The sequence below is a fragment of the Natator depressus genome, chromosome 2, assembly GCF_965152275.1.
Source record: "Natator depressus isolate rNatDep1 chromosome 2, rNatDep2.hap1, whole genome shotgun sequence".
NCBI lineage: Eukaryota > Metazoa > Chordata > Testudines > Cheloniidae > Natator > Natator depressus.
In genome coordinates, this window is record NC_134235.1 from 71,712,189 (window position 1) to 71,731,124 (window position 18,936).

Genomic DNA, 18,936 nt, shown 5'->3' on the forward strand with positions numbered 1-18,936 from the left:
TATACAGTACTAGGTCGATGGGAAAATTCTCCTGTTGACCTAGCTACCGCCTCTCGGGGAGGTGGAGTACCTACACAGATGGGAGAACCCCTCCCATTGGCGTAGGTAGTGTCGTCACCAAAGCGCTACAGCTGTGTACCTGTGCCATTGCAGCAGTTTCAGTGTAGACAACCCTAAAATGACAGGGATTGGGGCATCTCAATCAGGCCAATCCAAACAACAACAATCTGCACTTCTATAGCTCCAGCCTGGAATCTCCAAATGGTTTTAAAAGCATTAAATATACTCACAACAACCCTGTGAAGTAGGCACAGACAATATTATTATGTCCATTTTACGCATGGATAAACTAAAGTGAAGAAAGGTTACCTGCCCTAAATCATACAGTGAATCACTGATGAAGCCAGGAATAGAACCCAAGAGTCAGAGTCCCAGTCCCCTGCATTCAACAAAAGGCTACACTGCAGCACAAGACTTTTCAGTACAGACAGCCTTGCCAGAATGGTGAAATTGTTGGGTTTAGTCATAGTTTTTTATTTCTTGTAAAAGAAATTTAATTTACAAAAATATGAATTCAAGCCTTGAATAAAGTCTTGGGTTGTATAACTATTCCCCTGTCAGAAGAGATATTGTATTACCGGAAGTTGGAAGGATTTAGAGAGTATCATATCTCACTATTACTCAATGTTTTTCATTTACTTGTGTAACTGATATGTTTTATTGCTGCATGGCATCCAGGTATATTGGGCCGTAGATGTCAGGTTACCAGTTCTTAGACACAGGACTTGGCTGTTAGACATATAGACGACCCAATATCTACTTAAGCAAAGACGTGCCAGGCTTTTAGCAACTACTTTCTAGTGAAAAATTATTTAGATATTGTGGTAAATTGCCAGCACTACTATGGTGGGTCTCACGCTTTCTCTTCTTGGGAGGAGGGGGGGGGTTTCAGGGCACCATTCTTGCCCCTGAACTGGGGTATTAACTGCTCTACTAGTGTCCTAGAGGAGGGGAGCAGAGAGGGAGGGACCCGGGCCTGCCCTCTACTCTGGGTCCCAGCCCAGGGGCCCTAGGAATAGCAGTAAACCATTAGAACTAACAGTTCCTTCCCCTGGGCTACTTCCCTCTCCTGCCCTTCAGCTTGTGGTGCTTCCTGCCCTGCCTCTGCACAAACCAGGTGTCCCTTTACCTAGGGTCTTGGTCTTCTTAGCCCACCGCAGCACTTCTCCAAACTCTCCTCCAAACTGCTCTCTGCTCCAACACCGATCCACTCTGCTTCAACTCCTTCCATTGTCTGACTGAAGCAGGGGGGTTTTATCATGTGACTGGCTTCAGGTGCTTTAATTAATTTATAGCAAACTTTCTTCCCTCTACAGGGAATAAGGCTCCCTTCTAACACTCTCCTGCTGCCCTCTGGCCATGCTGTATCACAATATCAACTCTCAGGGGAAAAAAGCATTGGGTAAAGAAAAGCCAGAAGATTTCATATTACAAATCTCAAACTATCTCAAACGCAGGGTTTCCTTCAGTGCCTAAGTGATATTATCTTGGTTATACATTCTCCAGTCATCAGCAATTCGTCCTTTATAGGTTGACTACATCAGTGTTCATACTACATCCTCCCACCATTACTGCAAGGATTCTGCACTAGTACGCAGCAACCTACTCACTGACGACATTGGTCTGAATCACAAAGGCAAGACCTAGATGCAAACTTCCCCAACATTTAGATGCATTCAGGCTGAGGGCTTAGATTCAGTCCATTATGGATACAGGGTTCAAATGCAAAGTCTGAATCCAAACTACTGTTACAGAGACGAAACCAGCTTGCTCCAAATGTCAAGGGTTTCCAAGTTTAGGGTTTTGGTTATGGCCTATCCATAGCTACATGGGGATGTTTTCTCCCTCATTTCCCTTCTGCAATTTTACCCCTCTACCCAACTAAACTCCTGCTGTGTCACCCTGTTCCAGCAAGGTGACCCAGTGAAAGCAATGACAGCATTCCTAGCGACAGCCTTCATTTTCCAACCCCCTATGACTGCCTCGCCAACATAGACCTTTCCTATATATAAGCTATGAATTTCGATATGCAATACTTACAGCATGGGTATAACCAAGCCACTAGCAACAGCAGAACCCGCAGTCCAGCAAGAGAGAAGGAAATAAAATGCCAGAGCTATATCCAAACTCTTCATGAGTCCCATGTTTGAACAAGTACATGATTCCTCGCTTACCATTCTCAGCTAGGAGTGCAGCCGCTTCAAGGGAGAGAGAAAAGAAAAGCAGGGGTACAGATAGTTAAATAGATCCTTTAAAAATACCCACTAACAGTTCTTATATCTTTCAACCTTGATTATGATTAAATAAAGTTCAGTCAACAGGTTGATCCTACAGTGCTAGTTGAGGTATACTAGACTTCAGGAAAATGAGTGTCATTTGTGTTTGCAGTCTGCAGTCTGTGATATTTTTTAGATGACCTAAATGGAGAAAAACAGTAGCCATTTAGCCAAGAAAAAGGAACTTCTTGGCTTCTCCCTTTCTTAATCTCTCTGATAGACTCTCTTTTCCTCTCCTATAAACCTCAGAAGTGCTATAATTCACAAACTTCCCAACTCACACATTTTAAATGGGGGGACTCAGTTCTTCTGGTATGTCTCTGGAAAGGGAAAATAAAATCCACTTTAAAGAAAACCTTTGTTGCAGCTAAAGATATTTGGAGACCAAGTTCAAATTACACAAACACAATTTATTCTTAGCCACCATTCAGCAGACTTCTCCTTACCTTCATTAAAGGTTTGATTGGAATATTTGACTCCATCTGGTCCCATCCAAGATGTGCCTGATGGACAACTATATTCTGAAATTTCTCTCTCAAATGGGCTTATGCTTAAGAATTAAAGGGAAAAGGATTATATTAAATGGATGAGTGTAACGCAGAGCATCTGTACAAAATATATTTATTGGACACTTCTGATAGATATCTCCCAAAAGGAATGCCCTTCTGTATCTTTTCTAGTAGCCCAATCCAACTCCCTTAAAGTTGACTACTAATAAACTAGGGCCGTGTTCCACTAGATATTCTCCTGCCACTGAAAAAGCTAGTTTCCAAAATTAAGGAGTCATGGGTTTCATTCTACAATGCTGGAGAAAAAAAAATCTATTTTAAAAATCCAGTGTCCAATCTGGTCACGATCTCCTTACCAGGTGAGTATTATTGTAATACTATAAAATATCATCAGCACACCAAATTGTTCCTAATAGATATTTCTCTCTATGTAAGTCCAAATCACAGGGGCCCCGAGACCAGAGTGGAGTTTGCAGTTTGGATTGTTTTTTGCAAAGGAGAGAAGAGTCATGTGCACCTTGTCGGCATTAGCTATTTCATTTCATACAAACTTGTAACCAATGAGATGTGCCTGTTAGCATTACTTTCGCCACCCTTCTTCCCTGTCTCTTTGTCCTTTTAGACTGTGTGTGTGTTAGGGCAGGGATTGTGTCTTTCTTTGGGTTTGGAAAGTACCCACTACATTTTGGCTATTACCACAAACAATATGAACCCTATTTGTCCCACCAACAGCAGGAAGTTGGTGGTAACTAGCCCACCTGATCCCTGCTCAGAACTCCAGAAGAAAGTGAAAACACATCAAGATTCTAGCCAATATCCAGAGCAAGAAAATTTCTTCCAGACCCCAAATTGGCAACCAAAGGAACACAGGATTCAACCCAATTTTTGATTTGCCTTCTTACATCAGTCTCACCCACACAAAAGAGATGAATTGCCAATTTTTAAAAAAGTGACACACACAATAGCCCAAGAAAAACAACCTTCTTATCCCCATCTGGGGTCAGAAATTGTATAATTGGTCCATACACTCATCAGCAACATCTCATGCCTTTTCCTCTCTCACTCCCATATTGCAAGAATGCCCTAATCCCTGGGCAATAGGATAGTGTGAGGTGGGTCTCTCTCAATCTGTTCTGCTGGAGCTGATCCATTTTGTATAAAATATTTGAATAGTAATTGGGCCAAAGAGAGAGAATCATTATGGCACTAACCTAAGATGTGGAAGACCCAAAATTCAAGTCCCTGCTCCAATGGCTATTTAAATTATTTATACACAGTGGAACAGCTTTAAGAGCAGAGACTGAGCACACTCTGCCCCAGACGATCCCACAGCCCAGTGATTAGCACACTCACCTACACTGTGGGAGACCCCAGTTCAAATCCCTTCTCCACATCAGGCTGAGGGGGGAACCGACCCTGAGTTTCCACATCCTGGGTCAGTGTGGTCCTCCTGGCCATTTTGTGAATTTAGCCGTTCTTCTTAAAAATGGAGCTCTGAAAACAAAATATTTTGTTTGACTGAAATTAATTTTTGTTGACTTCTTCAATTCAACACCATGTTTCATAATTTTCCATTTCAATTGGACCCAACTGCAGTTTATTTGTTGTTTTGCTTTTTCGGGGTTGGGTAGTTTGTGGGGGTTTTTTTTCAAAAACCGCCAATGGACTGAGGAATCAGTTATTTGCCCAGCTCTAGCATAGGCCAGGCCTAGATGTGTTATGACAGGATGTGTTCTATGAAAAAAAGGCATTGGGGAAAGAATTTTTGTGGAGACACTGAAATGAGCACTGAGTGAGGGGTCATAATACATTGGAATAGGCATATCCCGGATCATAGAATACAAGGGTTGGGAGGGACCTCAGGAGGCCATCTAATCCAACCCCCTGCTCAAAGCAGGACCAATCCCCAATTTTTGCCCCATATCCCTAAATGGCCCCCTCAAGGATTGAGCTCACAACCCTGGGTTTAGCAGGCCAAAGCTCAAACCACTGAGCTATCCCGTCCCCGCTAGTACAGATGATCAGTACTAACTTCCTACAATGGCAAGGATCAATGGATCTCAGTCATACACTGCCTGCTTCTTTGTTTCTAAGAGAATCGTGAACAAGGCTTTAGTCCACTTTCATTCTTGTGATTTATTATAGCCAGAAGCCTGGCGAGACTATGTATAGCCTGGTAGAGTTCATGACAACCTATCATTTACTTCTCTTTAGGTCTATCCAGTTTCACTGGGATGGAGTCTTTATGACTGGGCCTATTTAAGCTGCATCACACTAAAAGTTGGCGTTAAGACTGACAGCTTCTAACACAGATCAGCTGGACAATTTTTGATTCAAAGACAGGCAAAAAGACATAAAATTCTTGTGATTTCAGATGCACTTTCTATGCAACTTTAGAACAAAAGCAGCTTTGTTTTGAAAAAAAAATGAATTTTGCAAGTAGTTAGCCCTTAAAATATAAAAAAAAAGATGTCGGGGTGAAGGAAAAGGCTTTTCCCTATAAAGATCTAAAGAGCTGGGATAAGTTTGCCAAATCCTGATATTAAGAAGGTGACAAGTTTTATGTTTTTTCAAAAGAAAAGAAAATCTTTACTATAGCACACAGCATTTATTCATGTAACATAGATCAAATGATACTCTGAAACTAGCGGTATACAAAGTAATATATGTCTGCATTTTTATTTGACTTTTGTAAGGCACTCAGAGTCCATTGTCTTGAGTAGCAAATAAATCTTCATAGAAAATTAATGCAATATAATATAATGTGCTGCCATCCTTTTCTACAGAGTAATTGTACCATATTCACCCTTGTAAACTAGTGAAAATTTTGAGATAAACTGTCATTTAACTTAAACTTTGTCCAAATCCCCTAGATTCTTCACAGATACTAGCTAGAAAAAGATATATATTTGGCTGCAAGATCAAAATCAAATCTGAAGCTCACCACCTATATAACATCCCTATAAAATTTACAGACATTTGATTGTATCACTCTTACATGACACTTGCCATCTTAGGCCCCTACCTGAAACTTATTCCTTGCTGGTGTACCCTTCTACCATGCAAAGGCCTGTTGAAGTCAAGTGAGAGTCATAGGTACAGATGGAACAAGTTGAAGGTTGCATGGAACACGTTGAAGGTTCAGTCCACTACAGTCTAATCCAAAGCCTACCAAAGTCTGTGGGATCTTTCCATGGGCTTTGAACCAGGCCCTTAAAGTGTAAGTTACTTGAGCTAGGGACCATGGCTCCTATATGTTTGTACTATACGTGGTAAAATGGGGACCCATTCTGATTGGGTATTCTGGCTGCTACCACAGTACTAACCTTAATCCAATTACTTCTTCTCTCTTAATGGATCAGACATGGATAAGTAAAATGCACCCCATTCCAGAGGATCGGTGGAGGGCCCTCCACCCTTATAAACTCCAGGTAAAATCCTAAAGTAAGTTTTCTGCATGGCTTAATGCATGGGCCCTCTCTGCCTTGCACCAAATTCCACCCCAAGCATTTCTTTCATAGTCAGGGCTGTTAGGTATCTGTTACCTTGTTCTACTTTGATTTATATGGTTTCTTGTTTCTGAAAAACTGATTTGTTCGCTTTTTTTATGTATTTTGTCACAATTAATGGTGGGCTTTTGTCGTTGCTTTTTAAAATTAGGGACAAAGCAATACAAGGGAAATTTAAAAGAAAACAAAGAAAATGATTATATAAGTTCACAGTCAAATATGCCCCTTAGCAAATGGATTTGTTAGAAATTGAGAGCAAAATAATTTTTCTTTAATTCTGAGTTCTTCGAACATAGATATTTATCATCGATAAACTTTAAAGCAAAACCTAAGTTGAAAATGCACTTGTAGGCTCAATTATACGAATGGTCATAACCCAGGCCTGCTCATTCATTTTTGCATTTGTCTTTAAGCATGCATTGGTTGTTGCATTCCCAACTGCCACATTGGAAAAGTTCACATGCATAAATAAAATTGTGTATTTCAAACACCCAATTCTGGTGCATCTATATGAATTTTTATCCCTGGATGTTCATAGAGACTAATGGAAATAATGTAGTAATAACTAGCATTTCACACAAAGATGCTTGTGCCATTCTCACCACTTACATGTCTGAACTGTTCTTCAGCTGCAAAGTTCTCAGACTCATGACTGGAGTGCAAGAAAAGAAATACGGCAAGTAGACTGTAACAGTGACAATGCACACCTGCAGATGTAAAAAGTCAAAAACATTGTGTGAGGTAGAAACACAGAAGAAAAAAACGTGAAGGATCTAGAATCACCAACACCAGCAGCTATCACAAGAAGATTGTTCTGTGGGACGTGCCCAACATATATTGAGAGATCAACCTTGTTTGACTACAATCACTTAAACCTCAATCCTGAAACATCCCCCACACAGTGAGACAGATGTGTCCACACCAAACCCTAGTGAAGTCAATGGGAGTCCACCTGTGACAGCCACCACCTTGGCCAACACATAGGGATTGAACTGGAGATCTCCAGAGCTAAAAGCATGAGCTGCGCTGCTACAGCTTCAGTTAAAGAATCAAGATTTTGTAGCTCAGGGCTATATCAACTCCTATTCTCTGTGGATCAGCATGGAGGGGGACCTGTAAAAACACAAACACAGGTGGGTTACATTCCCAAACAGAGTTCCTTGCAAAATAGAGATCTTAGACTAAACTGTGTTCTATGTACCTTTTGGGAAAAATCTAGCACACTTTGGGTCACCCTAAAATTATCCGTGCTCTAAAAAAGTCCCAAGCCCACCCCCCTAAAACCCTGTCATGTCTGGCTCTTTCTATTTAACTACAGTATTACTTATTTGCAGACATGCTTACAGCACTCATCATCATAGTACACAGGTACTTATTTCTGCCTTGTAGCCTCATTGCTTAACCAATCCACTCAGAAGAGACTTCTGAAAGGTTTGAAAGAAATATTGTTCTGCTGCTCAGTGACAGAAAGCTCTTAGACACTATAGTATAGTGATGGGCATCCTACAAATGCCTGAAATAAATTAGATAAAATAATGTACAGAGACAAGTAGAGATTAGGTTTAGCCAGGTACTGTAATCCTTCATAAAAGAGAGGCCTCACCATCCATGTTCCTTCTGCTAGTTCTATTGTACCATTTGGAAGAGGATACTAAAAATAAAACTAATGAGGGGTTTTTTTCCTGATTGTTTTGCTCTTGTTTAAAAGCACCCACAGTGTGTAAATCAGAAGTCTGAATGTATTCCAGCTACAGACAGAACCAAGCCACAGTGCTGAAATCTTAATCGTGACTGCCCCAAACCTCAAAACTGGTTGGACCTTGAACTATGATTTAGGTCCATCTATAGTTCTAGCCAAATAAAGATAAAATTACTGTAAGGAAAGGGAGAAGATTTTTTTAATAGATCTGCCCTACAACTGCAGGTGTCCATGAGGAAATTACTGAAACCCACTGGGCCATTATAAAAGTGCCCTTTTTTAGGCATGAGTGAGACATTCAGACGCACTCTGGAATGTAAAGTGCTACACTTAGGGAAGAAAAAACAAATGCAGAATGGGGGATAACTGGGTTGGCAGCAGCACTGGTGAGAAAGATCTGGGAGTTGTGGTGGATCACAACCTCAACATGAGTCAGCAAAGCGATGCTGTTGCAAGAAAAGGAAATGCAATTTTAGTTTGCATTAACAGAGGCACAGCATGCAAGTCACAGGAGGGGATAGTACTGCTCTGCTCAGCGCTAGTTAGGCCTCAGCCATAGTACTGTGTCCAATTTTGGTCACCAATGTATAGAAAGGATGTGAAGAAACTGGAAAGGATGCAGAGGCAAGCGATAGGATGATCAAAGGGCTGGAATGTAAGCTATACAGGCAAAGGCTGAAGGAACTGGGTATATTTAGTTTGGAAAACGGAGATTGAAGGGGAACATGATAGAGGTTTTCAAATACTTGAAAGGCTGCCATAAAAAATATGGAGAAAAGTTGTTCTCTCTTGCCACAGAGAGCAGGACAAGAGGCAATGGGTTCAAACTACAGCATAGCAGATTGAAATTAAAACTTCCTAACTGTAAAAACAGTAGGACAATGGAACAGACTGCCTAGGGAGGTTTTCAAAAGGTGGCTGTATAGCCCTCTGTCCTGGATGGTTTAGACACAACAAATCCTGCATCTTAGCAGGGGTTTAGACTAGATGACCCTTGTAGTCCCTTCTAACCCTATGATTCTATATAGTTATTAAAACACATTAGGTAGTACATTTATGGAAACCAAGGAGCTAAGATACAATTGTATCTGCAATTATAGCTGCTTGTCACACAATTGTATCTCAGTCTTTGTTTCCCTAGATCTCAAACATAACAAGCTTATGGGCATAGCTCTTCTAAAACAGAACTGGGAATGGTTTGGGTCTTACAAAACATAAGTTGGGTTTTGATTTTGCAAAAATCAAAATCAGGTATGGTTCAGATCCAGCTCAAACTTTATCCAAAGCCCCCAACATTTGTAGGTGGGTGTGAGACAGGTGATTGGCTAGAGGATTCCAGTTGTGGCTGGTTTTCATTGCTAAGTCAAGCAACTTTTAAAAGTTTTGATAATTTTAAAACATGTGCCATGAAACTGTTCACCCAACCTAGGGAAACCGAGTTTTTGGAACTTAACAATTAGTCATCATGATAAAAATACAAAGAAAATGAAAGATATGTTCCCTAGATTCCTGGCAAACACTATCCGCATTGTGATTTCCTTTTTTCAGGGAAAGGTGATGAATTATGGAGAAGCAAATATGGCCATAGGTCAGTATGGCACTTTATAAAGACAACCACCCCTTTTCTAAGGGCTGGAGATTAGGAATTCAGTTCCCGTTACAGGGAAGGTGCTCAGGGTTATCTTGTGGGAGTGGGAGATACCACTGTGATTTCTTTCCAAGTTTAAATGCTGACTTGTTTATATAGGATTAGTCTTGGTTAATTAAAGTCACAGTGACATAGATTATTTTAGTTGTCTAACTCTATATCATTTCAATAAATGCATTATAGGGTTCCTTTCAGATCAAATCACTACTGCCCTGCCTTGCTTTGACCAAGACATGATAAAACAAGACTTGTAACCTTCTAAAGCTAATAAAAAGGAAAGAATCTGAGTAGGAGTTCACTTTGTTGCTTTCATTAACTTTGGTGAAGAACTTACATAAAATGTTTATTTTAAAAAGTAAAGGGGGGGGAAGGGATGAAATACTTAAACCATGGGAAATATGAAGCTTTAAGCAAAGCTATTTTTAATAGCTAAAATATTTGGGCTATTTTGAGGACTTTAGCAAGATGCTGAATGCACTCAACTCCCATGGACTCAAACTGAGAACTATCTGTATTATTTTTAGGAATACTGTGCATGCCTCTGTGTGTTTATGTTGGGTTACTTGCTATGAGGGGAGATCAAAAGGGGATTTAGAGGAATCAAACAGGAAAGGCAAAACAATAACCTAGATAAGAAGCATCCCACAATAGCCAGGTTAATTAGCTGTAAAGAAGCTGGTGCCAGCAAAGTTACTAAGATATCAAAAAAGAGAGAAAAAAACCCAACACTTGTCAGTTAAAGGATTCATGGCAGAAGGGGAGGGGTAGAAAGATTGAGGCTAACGCACAGGCTGACAGACGCACTCAGGCAACATCTACATTTGGAGCTGGGGCGGGCAATTCCCAGCTTGAGCAGACATACTCGTGGCTACCTCTCATCAAGCTAGCGCACTAAAAATAGTAGCGTAGCTGAAGCAGCCCAGGCTTTTCCCCTAGTGCGTACCCACAGGGTCCGGGTGGGTTTGTACTCAGGGCAGTGATCCCTGCACCGCCGTTGCCACTGCTTGTGTTACCATGACTACTATTTGTACTAGCTCAATGTCTGCTCAAGCTGGGACTCACACCTCCAGCTCCAAGTCTAGACAGAGCCACAGAAGGAGGGAGAAGCTGCAACAGTCATCTGCTTCTCGCAGCCAGAGATGAGGTAACTGGGCTGACGGGAATTTACCAAAGCCTGCAAGAAAAGATTAAGATGTAAATAAGACCCATGGTTTTAGGCTTTTCATTGTTTTATCCCTTTACTCTGCATGCTATGCATCTTTGGGTGAATAAATAATGTTTTGTTTTGAAGAAGCTATTTGAGTCTCTTTAATCAACTGCTGTCACAGGCACCCTGAGGGTGAAAGGACTTATAGGTCCTAACCCCAGTTGGGCCTCTTGTGTTAATGTATTCGGTCAAGAGGAGGTGGGGCTGCAGTCCAGAGATCAGTCTAAGAGTGGTTCCACACACAGTGAGGTGCAGGGCAAGCCAGCTCTGCCACGTGAGGTGTGCACTCAAGACTGACCGAGAGGGGTCTAAAGCACTGCTCACCTGGTAATTGTGACACTCTGTGAATCTTGCTGGTGCTCAGTATCATGTGGGATTGGCCCTTTAGTGGTGTAAAATAAACATTTTATTACATCTTGTTTTCTCTTTATATCTGACCCCAGATCTCAGCTAGCTGGTCCTAAATTTAAATCCCATCCTGTGTCCTGATAAAGTAATAGTCTGTTTTCGTACATGTAAGTAGTTCATGCAAGGAGTTTGTAATGTATTTATGAGAAGGCAACAGGTGAAGCTGTAGAGGGAAGAAACAGAGGCTTCCATAGCTCAGACAATCTACAAATGATAAATGAATAGTTGCAATTCATGACATTATGCAGCAAGGAAAAGCATGAAGCTTTCTGGACATAGAAAAGCCCCTGGTTATTATTAGGCCTCAATGGCATTGCAATTCTGTTTGGAGCCTCCCATCAGCATAATTACTCCACTTCTGTGAGAGGTGGAAGCTGTGTCAGAGGGAGAGTGTCACCCACCAACACAGCACCGGTGTGGACAGCACTAAGGTCAATGTAACTTATGTTGCTCAGAGGCGGGTGTCTTTTTCACACCCCTGAGTGACATAAGTGGTAGCGGGGACCAGCCCTTAGGCTTTAGAACAAGAACACCATCTTACTTTTACCTCTTCTAAATGACGTAAGTAAGTGAAGGAATACAAGAAATTCTGAAGTAAAACATCAGACACTGATAAGGGGCAGGGGTTTCAAGAGGTTTATGGAAATCAGTTTTTGTACATATGGTTTAATGCCTCATTTAATTAAGTCTTTTATACACTATCATAACAATTACTTGCATCCCCTTGGGGCATTCAGCTACAATGAGGTTGTGACCCAATCACATTCTAAAACTGTTTGGTTTTGCCCAGGGCCACAGTATGACTCTTTTTTATATATATTTATTTATAATTATATACCCTGTTATAACAGAGGTGGATGCTGCCTATACCAATGGAGTACAACTGTGTGGTAAATTGATACTCTCTACTCCAGTTGTAATTGTGTTGTAGGGCAGGACCTAATGTCAGTATATCTCAAAAAGTATAGAAGAATTAAACCAGTAACCATTGTTCTCCTCTGACACCAATATCCTTTTGCTGTCTCAGAGCAGAGGTTGGCTGATAGGGTTATTCAGGCCGACAGGCAGGCAAGGATTTGCATGGGTAGGCTCAGTGCCCTTCAATAAAGTTTCCTCTTCAGGAGGGAGCTTGAACTCAGTAAATAAACTGGCAAGTCGCCTAAGAGATGTCAACAGCATGAGGTTTTGGTTTGCACTCATTTCTCTGAAGAAAAAAGTACAATAGGGTCATTCAGGCACTTTAAAATATCGGAAAACCCTGCAAACTTCTGCAAAAAATGGAGAAAGGAAAATAATGAGAAGTTGGCATTCAGAAGATAAAACTGGTGGAGAAATCCAGCTCAGAGTAATCTACAAATAAGGTACAGAAGAATACTCTAAACACTTCAACCTCTCCACCCCAAAGCCCCCTCTCCATGTCTTTCACCATATTTTTGAATTTGAAAATGATGGAAAGACACACACACACACAAACCTTTTAGGCTTGCGGTACTTTTCTAGTTCTTATGGAAACATCCTTCCCACAAACTAAAAGCTGTACTCAGTGGGAGACTAGATAGCTCAAAGGACTGGAAATAGGATAGATCCTTTCACATCTAGCCCAGGCCTCAATCCAGCTATGAAGCAACATTTAAAAAGTTCTCAAAATTCATCCAAAGTTCTGAAGTCCTCTCAAACCCTTATGCCCCATGCATCTACCATTCCCCCAACAAACAGAGATCCCTCTTCATGGTGTGTCATGTTACTTGGATATGTCACACTCCCAATTGCCTTTTACATTTTAGAGGTGCAGATGTAGCAGAGGGATCTAATTGATTATTTTGCACCAAAGCAGGGAAATGGATTGACCCCACAAGATGACAAGTGGATTAGAGGGGAAACAGGCCTGCCAGACTGCCACCTGAAGATACCAAAGGCCAGGGAGGAGAACATGTTATCCCTTGATGAGAGCAGAGAGGACGGAGAGAGGATGCCGGCAACGATGCCTCTCCCAAATGCCAAGGTGGTCTGTCATTGTTGAGGAAGAATGAGGGGAAAGGAAATGTTTGGAAACGACTCGTGGCAACCATCCAAACACCAAAAATGAATGTGACAGCCATCAACCCAGCAAAACAGTTCTCCATACTGCTAAATAAATGTAGTATCGTGAGAATGAAGGAGTGGCTGGGGGCAGTACGGAAAGTAACTTGGTAAGTGCTGTAAAAAAAATAATGAACAACAACAAATAAACACTGTACACTTCTACCCATGTACAGACAGGCTGAAAATCCCTGTACAACATTTTGGGTCCCCTCTGCCCATTCCACATCAATTACGCTAAATCGTGCACCAGAAAGTCACTTTTCCCTGTCATCTGCTGTTACATCTAGCCACCCTGTGACTGGCCTTCACTCTTACCTGAACCATTTTAAACATGACTTCAAATGAGAAACACACATTATTTACTTACAAGAACCAGCACAGATTCCAAGAGCTTGCTTGTTTTTCTGAGGGATGTTCTTTTAATTGAGCTAAAGAAACGCTCACGTAATTTATTAATCTTTATATTTAGGGAAACAAAGAGAGCTCCAAAAAGTCCTCCAAGTATTCCAAGGAAAATGGTCAGAACGAAGGCCAAGACACTCATATCCAGCAAATTTTTAACCTGAATTGAAGGAGAAAAGAAAGACTGTACGTTCTAAGAATTCTGCCAGTGATTTGAAATACAGCAGCTACTCTGCTGAGTGAAACATGATATAACAATGCAACAAATAAGCAAAATTTACTTTATAAGAAACAGATCTTTCCTTGCAGCTTAAGGAGTGCAGTTCTCAAAGTTAGGGATGTTCCCATGAGGAGCCAAGAGACGTCTCCACAGAACCTTGCAGGATCAGAAAATACAAACCCAGGCAGCACATAGCTCCACCAGACAGTTGTTTGATTTTTAAAAAGATTGGAAAGGACTTGATCAAATCAGGCTGAAGACTTAGTACTGCAGCTCCTGCTTGGGCCCCTCTTTCCATGAGTAGAAGCAGTCCATCAGGCAGAAATTTTTGTGATGCATCTCTTATTACTGAGAGAGCTCAGAACTTCAGGGTATAATGCAGAAACTTACCTTGATTTCAGCGAGGCCAGGATTCCACTCACTGTACCTTAAACCACCTCATTATTCATAATCATTTATTAAGCTTCAATCTGCAACTACCCATTTCAAAATCACTGAATAAACTGCAAGTAAAACTGAAGGAGGTAGGGCTAATCTGTAAATGTGTATTAATACTGTGTATGACCTAGTTATTTGGACAGTTATTTTATACTTATATTGGAATGTTTACTGTATGCATATGTTGGTTTATAGCAGAACTGTTAGGAAACCAGCAGGAACTATGTACTCTAGACCAGTAGCCTCCTAGTAAACACGGCAGGGGTCATTAAGAATCAATATCGGGCTATTAAGTTAGGTAAATGCTACTTCCTTTGCTCCAACCCAAGGTTACACTGCTGTTTTGCCAAGGCTGGGAACAGACAGATCAAAAGGACACAAAACAGTTAAAAGGTGACTCACTAGAAGAGGGGGCAGGGGCAGTTGTCAGGGACTGCAAAGCGGGTTTGAAGTCATGAGGCCTTCTTTATCTTCCAGGGCATGGAAAGCCTCAAGTGAGAGAGATGTGCAGAGACTTAACTGTTTTAAAACGCCTTTTTGTCTTATGCTTTGTTCCTACTGTTAAGATTAAACAATACTTAGTTTTAAGAAAGCTGCCTGGTCACTGTATTAACCACTGGGCACAGCACCTACAGGAAAGGCATGCATGAGCTAAATCCAACTGGGACTGCTAAGCACTCACTTGGTACACAGGATGATGTAGCCCTGGGATAAGGTCTAAGAGTGGGAGAATTATGGGATTCTAGCTCAGAAAAGATGAAGGCAAGAGGCCTGACACCTGATGGGGTGCACTCGGAAAGACCATGAAAGGGATAAAAGTGCAGCTAGCTCTCTAACTGGGACAAAAACCTTTTCCAAACATTTGCACAGATACAGAGTAGTGTCAGGGCTTTAACAATGCTATCTGACCATGATGTACAACCCTGGCATTATTTTCAGCAATTGCTACAACAAAATCATCCTCTTTATTACAATATCCTGTCTACACAGACCTAACTGTTTAAATATAGAGGGCAGCTGCTAAATCTGAAATATCAAGAATTCTATTCTGTTCAGTTTCTCACACTATCCTCAGCACTGTAGTATCGGAGTGCCTTCCAAGACTGCATTAAGTTATGTGACTAACATCAGTCATGTGTGGTTCTTTCTTTCTGCCTCCCTTTCTCTGGGAGAAATTGCATGAGGACTTTTTTTATATATATTTTTAATATATTATATGTATGCTGTGCGTTTGTATTAGCAAAGGCAAGGACAAGCAAGTAGGCCTTGCATTTGGAACAAAAAGTGGTAAGGTGTATTGGTGGATCTTAGTTCCTGTGACAGTTCGAGCTGCAATCTGAGACCAGCCTCCAAGAGAGATCTGTCGCCTGCCCCAGTGAGCTTCACCCTTGTAAATAACCCAGTGGTCCAAGTAACAATAAATAAAGTCAAGCTTCCTAAAAATCTTGAGCTCTGCAGAATCACATGGAGCTGCCATGCAATAAATTCCTCTTGTAACATTATCCTGTGTAGAGTGAAACTGAGGAAAATAAATATTTTTCTTGAGAAACATGACCCACCAACTTTCAATTCAGAGTTTATTCACTATAAACTGTGTTGGTTAATGCCACAAACATGAAAGAAGTGAAATTTCCCCTGAGTCCCAAACTAACTGAAGTGAAAATATTTCTGATTATCTGTACCATCTGGACAGCCAAAACCTATAGAACTCCAGCAGAAGTCATGTGGTGGTAATTCTATCCAGTTTTTCCTCTGACACTAAAAGAAGATGGAGAGGGCCAACATCCACTCCCTTTTTCTGAAGATGTCCTAATATGAGTTTGTAAAGGGCTACAAATACTAAAAACAACAGTCATTCTCGTATTTTACCCTCTTGGGTGTTTTTGGTACAGAAAGGTTCTCCTTTTGTGTTGGATCAACCTCCAGTTTGTTTTCATAATTGCTATGTATATTTATATACTTTTCCAATACTGTATGGCAGAATGAGACATTTTCAACTGCAGTTCATGATAACTCGTTTGCGTGGGGTATTGAATTCACAGAACACAACAGTACAAATATGTTACAATTCAGGACCAAGAATGTCAAGGAATTAAAAAACAGGGTGGTATTGACATCTGTGAAAAGACACGTACACAGCAGAGGTATTAAAATGTGTCAGTGTGAAAGAAGACTGGGAAATTTTAAAAGATTCCCTAACTAGACAACAGGAGACTTCAGTTCCTCTGTAAAAAGAGAATTCAAAGAACAGGGAGTGGCTATTGTGATTTCACGAGGAATAGCTTAGAAACATGAGGTTAAAAAAAAAAAAAAAAAAAAGTTACCAGAAATGCAAAAGGAGGTTGGTAACTAAACAAGCATAGTGAGTTAATAAAAGCCTGTGGCGATAAGATACCAGTTACAGAAAGTTAGATGCAAGTCTAATATGATATGGAAGCAGAAGTGCCCAGTACAATTTTGCACAGAACATGCAGAGTCAGCATAGCATGGAGCATGCAAGTAATGAATCCTATCTACACAGCCAGGAATACTGCCTCAGTTGTGGGCACTACATTACCAGAAATGCAGAGACAAACTGGAGGGAATTAGAGAAAAGCAATGAAAAATGATCCGGAGCCAGTGAAGTCTACTTATGAGGAATGCACTAAGGAACACATACTTGGCTGGGACTCAGTAGAGCTAGGTTCTAGTCCCAGTTCTGCCATTGACCTGTTGTGTGACCTTGGGCAAGTTATTTCATCTCTCCCTGCCTAAATTTCCTCACCTGTAAAATAAGGATAATGATACTTACCTCCATTATAAAGTGCTTTATAAGCGACAGATGAAAAGCATTACATAACAGTTGGGTAATATTTATAGGTTAAGACAAGCTAATAATCTATAAGTATTTTAGAGTGCTCACACACCAAAGAGAGTTAGAGTGGAACATGAAGATAAAGTAGCAGGAAGAAAATCAAGAAAGGGAGAATGTAGCCTGACTCTGCATTGTCTTCCTGACAATGAAATTCTGAGATGAGAAGTCCCCACACAAACAAGGTAGTGTGTACACATAACAGTGTGTACCCTGGGGAAGTGGTGCAGATTTCCTGGCAGCTAAATGGAGTGAAAGAAATGGTTTCTGGTCTTTCCGCTGCTCTATGCTCCCATACCTAATTTTGCATGGATAGCATGCAGTTGCTTCCCTCCATACCATGGTACAGAAAGAAGCATATGGCTTGGTATTAATGCAATGTGTAATTAACCTATGAAGGAAGTAGCTGTCAAAAATATTATTGAAGTAAAAAGCTTAGTAGAATTCAAAATAGGGTGAGACATTTATGTGAATAATAAAAATATCCAGTGCTATACCAGATAGAATAAAAATTCAAAAGGAATATCAAAACCCTCAGACTTCAGGATGTTATCCAACCATTAACTACTTAGGGTTAGGAAAAAAACTTCCTTCAAAGGAAAAATGATTGCATTATTGTCCACTTACATCCCCCCTCAGAAACAAATGGTAGTATTTTTGAGTAGCATCTGCAAAGAGTCTCTTCTTCTAGGGTGGTGGACAATTGTTGGTACTTATGATGAAGAATACATATTACTAAGCACTGGTTAGAGGCAGGGATACTGCAAGCAATATTGTTCTGTGCAAACTTCCCCACGCAGCTTGTCCAGTGGATCTCAAATCTGACCAACACCACACAGTTCTATGGGGTTTTGAGTGCTCTTATCTCTGCTTGAAGTCACTGGGAACCAAGGGCACTCACTCAGCACTTTGCAGAATACAGACCCAAGCCCTCAACAGTACTTGAGCAAAGATTGACAGCTATTGTCCTACGGCTATTTTATACATGCTGCTTTTGATAAACAAAGGAAATGATGGAATTTCATGTCTGTGGTTGTATAGTCTTCCTGAGATCAAACAAAATTTGTGTGGGGGTGGGAAGTTTATTTGAGTGCCATGATCTGGCATGTTCAACAATATCTTTTAGCATGTAAATAAATACTTGTGTCTTCCAAGTATTATTTATTTTTCTTTGTATTTGTATCCATTTACAGGCAACAAAATGAAACAGCTGGCAAACAGCAACAAAGAGAGAGCTTCCCAGGAAGCTATTCAAGACTTAGCTGAGCCAAGTGTTAAACCACCACCAAAGTCTCCCCACCTATTGTTGCCGAAACGATCTGCTATTTTTCCAATGTATCCTGTGTTTTGAGTATCATCCAATTTTAAAAAACAACACGTCACAGATTTTGGCCCCAGCAGGTTGAAAATGATGGATATTAATGTTATGCCAAAAAAAAAAAATACCTTTGCCCCCAGTACCTCACATTTTTTGGTATGTTTCTTGCTTATCCCAGGGCACCCCATATTGTTCTCTGGTAACAGCCGGGGCTGGGATTTTCAAAAGCTCCTAATAAAAAGGAGCTATATGCCCAATTCCCAGTTCAGTGGAAATTGGGCAGCTAACCCTTTGATAATCCCAGCCAAA

The 18,936-nt window shown here is 40.8% G+C and overlaps 1 pseudogene; it reads right to left on the bottom strand.

The window, feature by feature from the left end:
* Positions 1–18,936, bottom strand: part of LOC141981427 (chloride channel protein C-like) — a 102,748-nt pseudogene that overhangs the window by 68,392 nt on the left and 15,420 nt on the right.